Here is a 12,969-nt window from a genome sequence, read left to right as displayed (position 1 = left end):
ATCTGTTACTATAACCATTCTGTTACTATAACCATCATCTGTTACTATAACCATTCTGTTACTATAACCACCATTCTGTTACTATAACCACCATCTGTTACTATAACCACCATCTGTTACTATAACCATCATCTGTTACTATAACCACCATCTGTTACTATAACCACCATCTGTTACTATAACCATTCTGTTACTATAACCACCATCTGTTACTATAACCATCATCTGTTACTATAACCACCATCTGTTACTATAACCACCATCTGTTACTATAACCATCATCTGTTACTATAACCATTCTGTTACTATAACCACCATCTGTTACTATAACCACCATCTGTTACTATAACTATCATCTGTTACTATAACCATCATCTGTTACTATAACCACCATCTGTTACTATAACCACCATCTGTCACTATAACCATCATCTGTTACTATAACCATTCTGTTACTATAACCATTCTGTTACTATAACCATCATCTGTTACTATAACCATCATCTGTTACTATAACCACCATCTGTTACTATAACCACCATCTGTCTGTTACTATAACCATCATCTGTTACTATAACCACCATCTGTTACTATAACCATCATCTGTTACTATAACCATTCTGTTACTATAACCACCATCTGTTACTATAACCACCATCTGTTACTATAACCACCATCTGTTACTATAACCATCATCTGTTACTATAACCATTCTGTTACTATAACCATTCTGTTACTATAACCACCATCTGTTACTATAACCACCCATCTGTTACTATAACCATCATCTGTTACTATAACCATTCTGTTACTATAATCATCCATCATCTGTTACTATAACCATCATCTGTTACTATAACCATTCTGTTACTATAACCACCATCTGTTACTATAACCATTCTGTTACTATAACCATTCTGTTACTATAACCATCATCTGTTACTATAACCACCATCTGTTACTATAACCACCATTCTGTTACTATAACCATCTGTTACTATAATCTGTTACACCATCTGTTACTATAACCACCATCTGTTACTATAACCACCATCTGTTACTATAACCACCATCTGTTACTATAACCATCATCTGTTACTATAACCATCATCTGTTACTATAACCACCATCTGTTACTATAACCATTCTGTTACTATAACCACCATCTGTTACTATAACCACCATCTGTTACTATAACCATCATCTGTTACTATAACCACCATCTGTTACTATAACCACCATCTGTTACTATAACCATCATCTGTTACTATAACCATTCTGTTACTATAACCACCATCTGTTACTATAACCATTCTGTTACTATAACCATCATCTGTTACTATAACCATCATCTGTTACTATAACCATCATCTGTTACTATAACCATCATCTGTTACTATAATCTGTTACTATAACCACCATCTGTTACTATAACCATCATCTGTTACTATAACCATCATCTGTTACTATAACCATTCTGTTACTATAACAATTCTGTTACTATAACCATTCTGTTACTATAACCATTCTGTTACTATAACCATCATCTGTTATTATAACCATCATCTGTTACTATAACCATCATCTGTTACTATAACCATTCTGTTACTATAACCATTCTATTACTATAACCATCATCTGTTACTATAACCACCATCTGTTACTATAACCACCATCTGTTACTATAACCACCATCTGTTACTATAACCATCATCTGTTACTATAACCACCATCTGTTACTATAACCACCATCTGTTACTATAACCACCATCTGTTACTATAACCATTATGTTACTATAACCATTCTATTACTATAACCATTCTATTACTATAACCAACATCTGTTACTATAACCATTCTGTTACTATAACCACCATCTGTTACTATAACCACCATCTGTTACTATAACCACCATCTGTTACTATAACCATTATGTTACTATAACCATCATCTGTTACTATAACCACCATCTGTTACTATAACCATTATGTTACTATAACCATCATCTGTTATTATAACCATCATCTGTTACTATAACCATCATCTGTTACTATAACCATTCTGTTACTATGACCATTCTGTTACTATAACCATTCTGTTACTATAACCATTCTGTTACTATAACCATCATCTGTTATTATAACCATCATCTGTTACTATAACCATCATCTGTTACTATAACCACCATCTGTTACTATAACCACCATCTGTTACTATAACCATCATCTGTTACTATAACCACCATCTGTTACTATAACCACCATCTGTTACTATAACCACCATCTGTTACTATAACCATTCTGTTACTATAACCACCATCTGTTACTATAACCACCATCTGTTACTATAACCATCATCTGTTACTATAACCATCATCTGTTACTATAACCACCATCTGTTACTATAACCACCATCTGTTACTATAACCACCATCTGTTACTATAACCATCATCTGTTACTATAACCACCATCTGTTACTATAACCACCATCTGTTACTATATACCACCATCTGTTACTATAACCACCATCTGTTACTATAACCACCATCTGTTACTATAACCACCATCTGTTACTATAACCATCATCTGTTACTATAAATCATCTGTTACACTATCTGTTACTATAACCACCATCTGTCACTATAACCATCATCTGTTACTATAACCATTCTGTTACTATAACCATTCTGTTACTATAACTATCATCTGTTACTATAACCATCATCTGTTACTATAACCACCATCTGTTACTATAACCACCATCTGTCACTATAACCATCATCTGTTACTATAACCACCATCTGTTACTATAACCATCATCTGTTACTATAACCATTCTGTTACTATAACCACCATCTGTTACTATAACCACCATCTGTTACTATAACCACCATCTGTCACTATAACCATCATCTGTTACTATAACCATTCTGTTACTATAACCATTCTGTTACTATAACCACCATCTGTTACTATAACCACCATCTGTTACTATAACCATCATCTGTTACTATAACCATTCTGTTACTATAACCATCATCTGTTACTATAACCATCATCTGTTACTATAACCATTATGTTACTATAACCACCATCTGTTACTATAACCATTCTGTTACTATAACCATTCTGTTACTATAACCATCATCTGTTACTATAACCATTCTGTTACTATAACCACCATTCTGTTACTATAACCACCATCTGTTACTATAACCACCATCTGTTACTATAACCATCATCTGTTACTATAACCACCATCTGTTACTATAACCACCATCTGTTACTATAACCATCATCTGTTACTATAATCTGTTACTATAACCATCTGTTACTATAACCACCATCTGTTACTATAACCACCATCTGTTACTATAACCATTCTGTTACTATAACCACCATCTGTTACTATAACCACCATCTGTTACTATAACCATCATCTGTTACTATAACCACCATCTGTTACTATAACCACCATCTGTTACTATAACCATTCTGTTACTATAACCATCATCTGTTACTATAACCATTCTGTTACTATAACCACCATCTGTTACTATAACCATTCTGTTACTATAACCATTCTGTTACTATAACCACCATCTGTTACTATAACCACCATCTGTTACTATTCTATAACCATCATCTGTTACTATAACCATTCATCTGTTACTATAACCACCATCTGTTACTATAACCATCATCTGTTACTATAACCATCATCTGTTACTATAACCACCATCTGTTACTATAACCATTCTGTTACTATAACCACCATCTGTTACTATAACCACCATCTGTTACTATAACCATCATCTGTTACTATAACCATCATCTGTTACTATAACCATCATCTGTTACTATAACCATTCTGTTACTATAACCATCATCTGTTACTATAACCATTCTGTTACTATAACCACCATCTGTTACTATAACCATCATCTGTTACTATAACCACCATCTGTTACTATAACCATTATGTTACTATAACCATTCTATTACTATAACCATTCTATTACTATAACCAACATCTGTTACTATAACCATTCTGTTACTATAACCACCATCTGTTACTATAACCACCATCTGTTACTATAACCACCATCTGTTACTATAACCATTATGTTACTATAACCATCATCTGTTACTATAACCACCATCTGTTACTATAACCATTCTGTTACTATAACCATCATCTGTTATTATAACCATCATCTGTTACTATAACCATCATCTGTTACTATAACCATTCTGTTACTATGACCATTCTGTTACTATAACCATTCTGTTACTATAACCATCATCTGTTATTATAACCATCATCTGTTACTATAACCATCATCTGTTACTATAACCACCATCTGTTACTATAACCACCATCTGTTACTATAACCATCATCTGTTACTATAACCACCATCTGTTACTATAACCACCATCTGTTACTATAACCACCATCTGTTACTATAACCATTCTGTTACTATAACCACCATCTGTTACTATAACCACCATCTGTTACTATAACCACCATATGTTACTATAACCATCATCTGTTACTATAACCATTCTGTTACTATAACCATTCTGTTACTATAACCATCATCTGTTACTATAACCACCATCTGTTACTATAACCACCATCTGTTACTATAACCATTCTGTTACTATAACCACCATCTGTTACTATAACCACCATCTGTTACTATAACCATCATCTGTTACTATAACCATCATCTGTTACTATAACCATTCTGTTACTATAACCATCATCTGTTACTATAACCATTCTGTTACTATAACCACCATCTGTTACTATAACCATCATCTGTTACTATAACCATCATCTGTTACTATAACCATCATCTGTTACTATAACCACCATCTGTTACTATAACCACCATCTGTTACTATAACCACCATCTGTTACTATAACCATCATCTGTTACTATAACCACCATCTGTTACTATAACCACCATCTGTTACTATAACCATCATCTGTTACTATAACCACCATCTGTTACTATAACCACCATCTGTTACTATAACCATCATCTGTTACTATAACTATCATCTGTTACTATAACCATCATCTGTTACTATAACCACCATCTGTTACTATAAACCACCATCTGTTACTATAACCATCATCTGTTACTATAACCATTCTGTTACTATAACCATTCTGTTACTATAACCATCATCTGTTACTATAACCATCATCTGTTACTATAACCACCATCTGTTACTATAACCACCATCTGTCACTATAACCATCATCTGTTACTATAACCACCATCTGTTACTATAACCATCATCTGTTACTATAACCATTCTGTTACTATAACCACCATCTGTTACTATAACCACCATCTGTTACTATAACCACCATCTGTCACTATAACCATCATCTGTTACTATAACCATTCTGTTACTATAACCATTCTGTTACTATAACCACCATCTGTTACTATAACCACCATCTGTTACTATAACCATCTGTTACTATCATCTGTTACTATAACCATCATCTGTTACTATAACCATCATCTGTTACTATAACCATCATCTGTTACTATAACCACCATCTGTTACTATAACCATCATCTGTTACTATAACCACCATCTGTTACTATAACCATTCTGTTACTATAACCATTCTGTTACTATAACCATCATCTGTTACTATAACCATTCTGTTACTATAACCACCATTCTGTTACTATAACCACCATCTGTTACTATAACCACCATCTGTTACTATAACCATCATCTGTTACTATAACCACCATCTGTTACTATAACCACCATCTGTTACTATAACCATCATCTGTTACTATAACCACCATCTGTTACTATAACCACCATCTGTTACTATAACCACCATCTGTTACTATAACCATTCTGTTACTATAACCACCATCTGTTACTATAACCACCATCTGTTACTATAACCATCATCTGTTACTATAACCACCATCTGTTACTATAACCACCATCTGTTACTATAACCATCATCTGTTACTATAACCATTCTGTTACTATAACCACCATCTGTTACTATAACCATTCTGTTACTATAACCATTCTGTTACTATAACCACCATCTGTTACTATAACCACCATCTGTTACTATAACCATCATCTGTTACTATAACCATTCTGTTACTATAACCATTCTGTTACTATAACCATCATCTGTTACTATAACCACCATCTGTTACTATAACCACCATCTGTTACTATAACCATTCTGTTACTATAACCACCATCTGTTACTATAACCACCATCTGTTACTATAACCATCATCTGTTACTATAACCATCATCTGTTACTATAACCATTCTGTTACTATAACCATCATCTGTTACTATAACCATTCTGTTACTATAACCACCATCTGTTACTATAACCATCATCTGTTACTATAACCATTATGTTACTATAACCATCATCTGTTACTATAACCACCATCTGTTACTATAACCATTATCTGTTACTATAACCACCATCTGTTACTATAACCACCATCTGTTACTATAACCATTCTGTTACTATAACCATTCTGTTACTATAACCATCATCTGTTACTATAACCACCATCTGTTACTATAACCATTATCTGTTACTATAACCACCATCTGTTACTATAACCATTCTGTTCCTATAACCACCATCTGTTACTATAACCACCATCTGTTACTATAACCATTATCTGTTACTATAACCACCATCTGTTACTATAACCATTCTGTTACTATAACCATCATCTGTTACTATAACCACCATCTGTTACTATAACCATTCTGTTACTATAACCATCATCTGTTATTATAACCATCATCTGTTACTATAACCATTCTGTTACTATAACCATCATCTGTTACTATAACCACCATCTGTTACTATAACCATCATCTGTTACTATAACCATCATCTGTTACTTTAACCATCCTGTTACTATAACCATTCTGTTACTATAACCATTCTGTTACTATAACCATCATCTGTTATTATAACCATCATCTGTTACTATAACCATCATCTGTTACTATAACCATTCTGTTACTATAACCATTCTGTTACTATAACCATTCTATTACTATAACCATCATCTGTTACTATAACCACCATCTGTTACTATAACCACCATCTGTTACTATAACCACCATCTGTTACTATAACCATCATCTGTTACTATAACCACCATCTGTTACTATAACCACCATCTGTTACTATAACCACCATCTGTTACTATAACCATTATGTTACTATAACCATTCTATTACTATAACCATCATCTGTTACTATAACCATTCTGTTACTATAACCATCATCTGTTACTATAACCATTATGTTACTATAACCATTCTATTACTATAACCAACATCTGTTACTATAACCATTCTGTTACTATATCCACCATCTGTTACTATAACCACCATCTGTTACTATAACCACCATCTGTTACTATAACCATTCTGTTACTATAACCATCATCTGTTACTATAACCACCATCTGTTACTATAACCATTCTGTTACTATAACCACCATATGTTATTATAACCATCATCTGTTACTATAACCACCATCTGTTATTATAACCATTCTGTTACTATAACCATTCTGTTACTATAACCACCATATGTTATTATAACCATCATCTGTTACTATAACCATCATCTGTTATTATAACCATCATCTGTTACTATAACCATCATCTGTTACTATAACCATTCTGTTACTATGACCATTCTGTTACTATAACCATTCTGTTACTATAACCATTCTGTTACTATAACCATTCTATTACTATAACCATCATCTGTTACTATAACCACCATCTGTTACTATAACCACCATCTGTTACTATAACCATCATCTGTTACTATAACCATTATGTTACTATAACCATTATGTTACTATAACCATTCTATTACTATAACCATCATCTGTTACTATAACCACCATCTGTTACTATGACCATCATCTGTAACTATAACCATTATGTTACTATAACCATTATGTTACTATAACCATTCTATTACTATAACCAACATCTGTTACTATAACCATTCTGTTACTATAACCACCATCTGTTACTATAACCACCATCTGTTACTATAACCACCATCTGTTACTATAACCATTCTGTTACTATAACCACCATCTGTTACTATAACCACCATATGTTACTATAACCATCATCTGTTACTATAACCACCATCTGTTACTATAACCACCATCTGTTACTATAACCATTATGTTACTATAACCACCATCTGTTACTATAACCATTCTGTTACTATAACCATTCTATTACTATAACCACCATCTGTTACTATAACTACCATCTGTTACTATAACCATCATCTGTTACTATAACCATTCTGTTACTATAACCACCATCTGTTACTATAACCATTCTGTTACTATAACCACCATCTGTTACTATAACCACCATCTGTTACTATAACCATCATCTGTTACTATAACCATCATCTGTTACTATAACCATTCTGTTACTATAACCACCATCTGTTACTATAACCATTCTGTTACTATAACCATCATCTGTTATTATAACCATCATCTGTTACTATAACCATTCTGTTACTATAACCATCATCTGTTACTATAACCATTCTGTTACTATAACCACCATCTGTTACTATAACCATTCTGTTACTATAACCATCATCTGTTACTATAACCATTCTGTTACTATAACCATTCTGTTACTATAACCATCATCTGTTACTATAACCATTCTGTTACTATAACCATTCTGTTACTATAACCATAATCTGTTTCTATAACCATTCTGTTACTATAACCACTATGTTACTATAATCACCATCTGTTACTATAACCATTCTGTTACTATAACCATTATGTTACTATAACCACCATCTGTTACTATAACCATCATCTGTTACTATAACCATCATCTGTTACTATAACCATTCTGTTACTATAACCACCATCTGTTACTATAACCATTCTGTTACTATATCCACCATCTGTTACTATAACCACCATCTGTTACTATAACCATCATCTGTTACTATAACCATTCTGTTACTATAACCACCATCTGTTACTATAACCATTCTGTTACTATAACCATCATCTGTTATTATAACCATCATCTGTTACTATAACCATCATCTGTTACTATAACCATTCTGTTACTATAACCATAATCTGTTACTATAACCATTCTGTTACTATAACCACTATGTTACTATAATCACCATCTGTTACTATAACCATTCTGTTACTATAACCATTCTGTTACTATAACCATCATCTGTCACTATAACCATCATCTGTTACTATAACCACCATCTGTCACTATAACCATCATCTGTTACTATAACCACCATCTGTTACTATAACCACCATCTGTTACTATAACCATTCTGTTACTATAACCACCATCTGTTACTATAACCACCATCTGTTACTATAACCATCATCTGTTACTATAACCACCATCTGTTACTATAACCACCATCTGTTACTATAACCATTCTGTTACTATAACCATTCTGTTACTATAACCATTCTGTTACTATAACCATCATCTGTTACTATAACCACCATCTGTTACTATAACCACCATCTGTTACTATAACCATCATCTGTTACTATAACCATTATGTTACTATAACCATTATGTTACTATAACCATTCTATTACTATAACCATCATCTGTTACTATAACCACCATCTGTTACTATGACCATAATCTGTAACTATAACCATTATGTTACTATAACCATTATGTTACTATAACCATTCTATTACTATAACCAACATCTGTTACTATAACCATTCTGTTACTATAACCACCATCTGTTACTATAACCACCATCTGTTACTATAACCACCATCTGTTACTATAACCATTCTGTTACTATAACCACCATCTGTTACTATAACCACCATATGTTACTATAACCATCATCTGTTACTATAACCACCATCTGTTACTATAACCACCATCTGTTACTATAACCATTCTGTTACTATAACCACCATCTGTTACTATAACCATTCTGTTACTATAACCATTCTATTACTATAACCACCATCTGTTACTATAACTACCATCTGTTACTATAACCATCATCTGTTACTATAACCATTCTGTTACTATAACCACCATCTGTTACTATAACCATTCTGTTACTATAACCACCATCTGTTACTATAACCACCATCTGTTACTATAACCATCATCTGTTACTATAACCATCATCTGTTACTATAACCATTCTGTTACTATAACCACCATCTGTTACTATAACCATTCTGTTACTATAACCATCATCTGTTATTATAACCATCATCTGTTACTATAACCATCATCTGTTACTATAACCATTCTGTTACTATAACCATTCTGTTACTATAACCATCATCTGTTTCTATAACCATCATCTGTTACTATAACCATTCTGTTACTATAACCATTCTGTTACTATAACCATTCTGTTACTATAACCATTCTGTTACAATAACCATCATCTGTTACTATAACCATTCTGTTACTATAATCATCATCTGTTACTATAAACATTCTGTTACTATAACCATTCTGTTACTATAACCACCATCTGTTACTATAACCACCATCTGTTACTATAACCACCATCTGTTACTATAACCATCATCTGTTACTATAACCACCATCTGTTACTATAACCATTCTGTTACTATAACCATCATTTACATTTACATTTAAGTCATTTAGCAGACGCTCTTATCCAGAGCGACTTACAAATTGGTGCATTCACCTTATGACATCCAGTGGAACAGCCACTTTACAATAGCGCATCTAAATCTTTTAAGGGGGGGGGGGGTGAGAAGGATTACTTTATCCTATCCTAGGTATTCCTTAGAGGTGGGGTTTCAGGAGTCTCCGGAAGGAGTTACTATAACCATTCTGTTACTATAACCATCATCTGTTACTATAACCATCATCTGTTACTATAACCATTCTGTTACTATAACCATTCTGTTACTATAACCACCATCTGTTACTATAACCATTCTGTTACTATAACCATCATCTGTTACTATAACCATTCTGTTACTATAACCAACATCTGTTACTATAACCATCATCTGTTACTATAACCACCATCTGTCACTATAACCATTCTGTTACTATAACCATCATCTGTTACTATAACCACCATCTGTTACTATAACCACCATCTGTTACTATAACCACCATCTGTCACTATAACCATTCTGTTACTATAACCATCATCTGTTACTATAACCATTCTGTTACTATAACCATCATCTGTTACTATAACCATTCTGTTACTATAACTACCATCTGTTACTATAACCATTCTGTTACTATAACCACCATCTGTTACTATAACCATTCTGTTACTATAACCACCATCTGTTACTATAACCATCATCTGTTACTATAACCATCATCTGTTACTATAACCATCATCTGTTACTATAACCATCATCTGTTACTATAACCATCATCTGTTACTATAACAATCATCTGTTACTATAACCATCATCTGTTACTATAACCACCATCTGTTACTATAACCACCATCTGTTACTATAACCATTCTGTTACTATAACCACCATCTGTTACTATAACCATTCGGTTACTATAACCATTCTGTTACTATAACCATCATCTGTTACTATAACCATCATCTGTTACTATAACCACCATCTGTTACTATAACCATTCTGTTACTATAACCACCATCTGTTACTATAACCATTCTGTTACTATAAATACCATCTGTTACTATAACCATTCTGTTACTATAACCATCATCTGTTACTATAACCACCATCTGTTACTATAACCATCATCTGTTACTATAACCATAATCTGTTACTATAACCATTCTGTTACTATAACCACCATCTGTTACTATAACCACCATCTGTTACTATAACCATTCTGTTACTATAACCACCATATGTTACTATAACCACCATCTGTTACTATAACCATTCTGTTACTATAACCACCATATGTTACTATAACCACCATCTGTTACTATAACCATTCTGTTACTATAAATACCATCTGTTACTATAACCATTCTGTTACTATAACCATCATCTGTTACTATAACCACCATCTGTTACTATAACCATTCTGTTACTATAACCACCATATGTTACTATAACCACCATCTGTTACTATAACCATTCTGTTACTATAACCATCATCTGTTACTATAACCACCATCTGTTACTATAACCATTCTGTTACTATAACCACCATATGTTACTATAACCATTCTGTTACTATAACCATCATCTGTTACTATAACCATTCTGTTACTATAACCATCATTTACATTTACATTTAAGTCATTTAGCAGACGCTCTTATCCAGAGCGACTTACAAATTGGTGCATTCACCTTATGACATCCAGTGGAACAGCCACTTTACAATAGCGCATCTAAATCTTTTAAGGGGGGGGGGTGAGAAGGATTACTTTATCCTATCCTAGGTATTCCTTAAAGAGGTGGGGTTTCAGGAGTCTCCGGAAGGAGTTACTATAACCATTCTGTTACTATAACCATCATCTGTTACTATAACCATCATCTGTTACTATAACCATTCTGTTACTATAACCATTCTGTTACTATAACCACCATCTGTTACTATAACCATTCTGTTACTATAACCATCATCTGTTACTATAACCATTCTGTTACTATAACCATCATCTGTTACTATAACCACCATCTGTCACTATAACCATTCTGTTACTATAACCATCATCTGTTACTATAACCACCATCTGTTACTATAACCACCATCTGTTACTATAACCACCATCTGTTACTATAACCACCATCTGTCACTATAACCATTCTGTTACTATAACCATCATCTGTTACTATAACCATTCTGTTACTATAACCATCATCTGTTACTATAACCATTCT

At 32.8% G+C, this 12,969-nt stretch overlaps 1 protein-coding gene across 1 annotated transcript in view; it reads left to right on the top strand.

The window, feature by feature from the left end:
• The window catches only part of card11 (caspase recruitment domain family, member 11), a 137,670-nt gene that overhangs the window by 19,399 nt on the left and 105,302 nt on the right, over positions 1 to 12,969 (top strand).

The sequence above is a fragment of the Oncorhynchus nerka genome, linkage group LG26 (genome assembly GCF_034236695.1).
Source record: "Oncorhynchus nerka isolate Pitt River linkage group LG26, Oner_Uvic_2.0, whole genome shotgun sequence".
Taxonomy (NCBI): domain Eukaryota; kingdom Metazoa; phylum Chordata; class Actinopteri; order Salmoniformes; family Salmonidae; genus Oncorhynchus; species Oncorhynchus nerka.
Note: the sequence above shows the minus strand (reverse complement) of the source record. Positions and strands in the feature narration are given on the sequence as shown.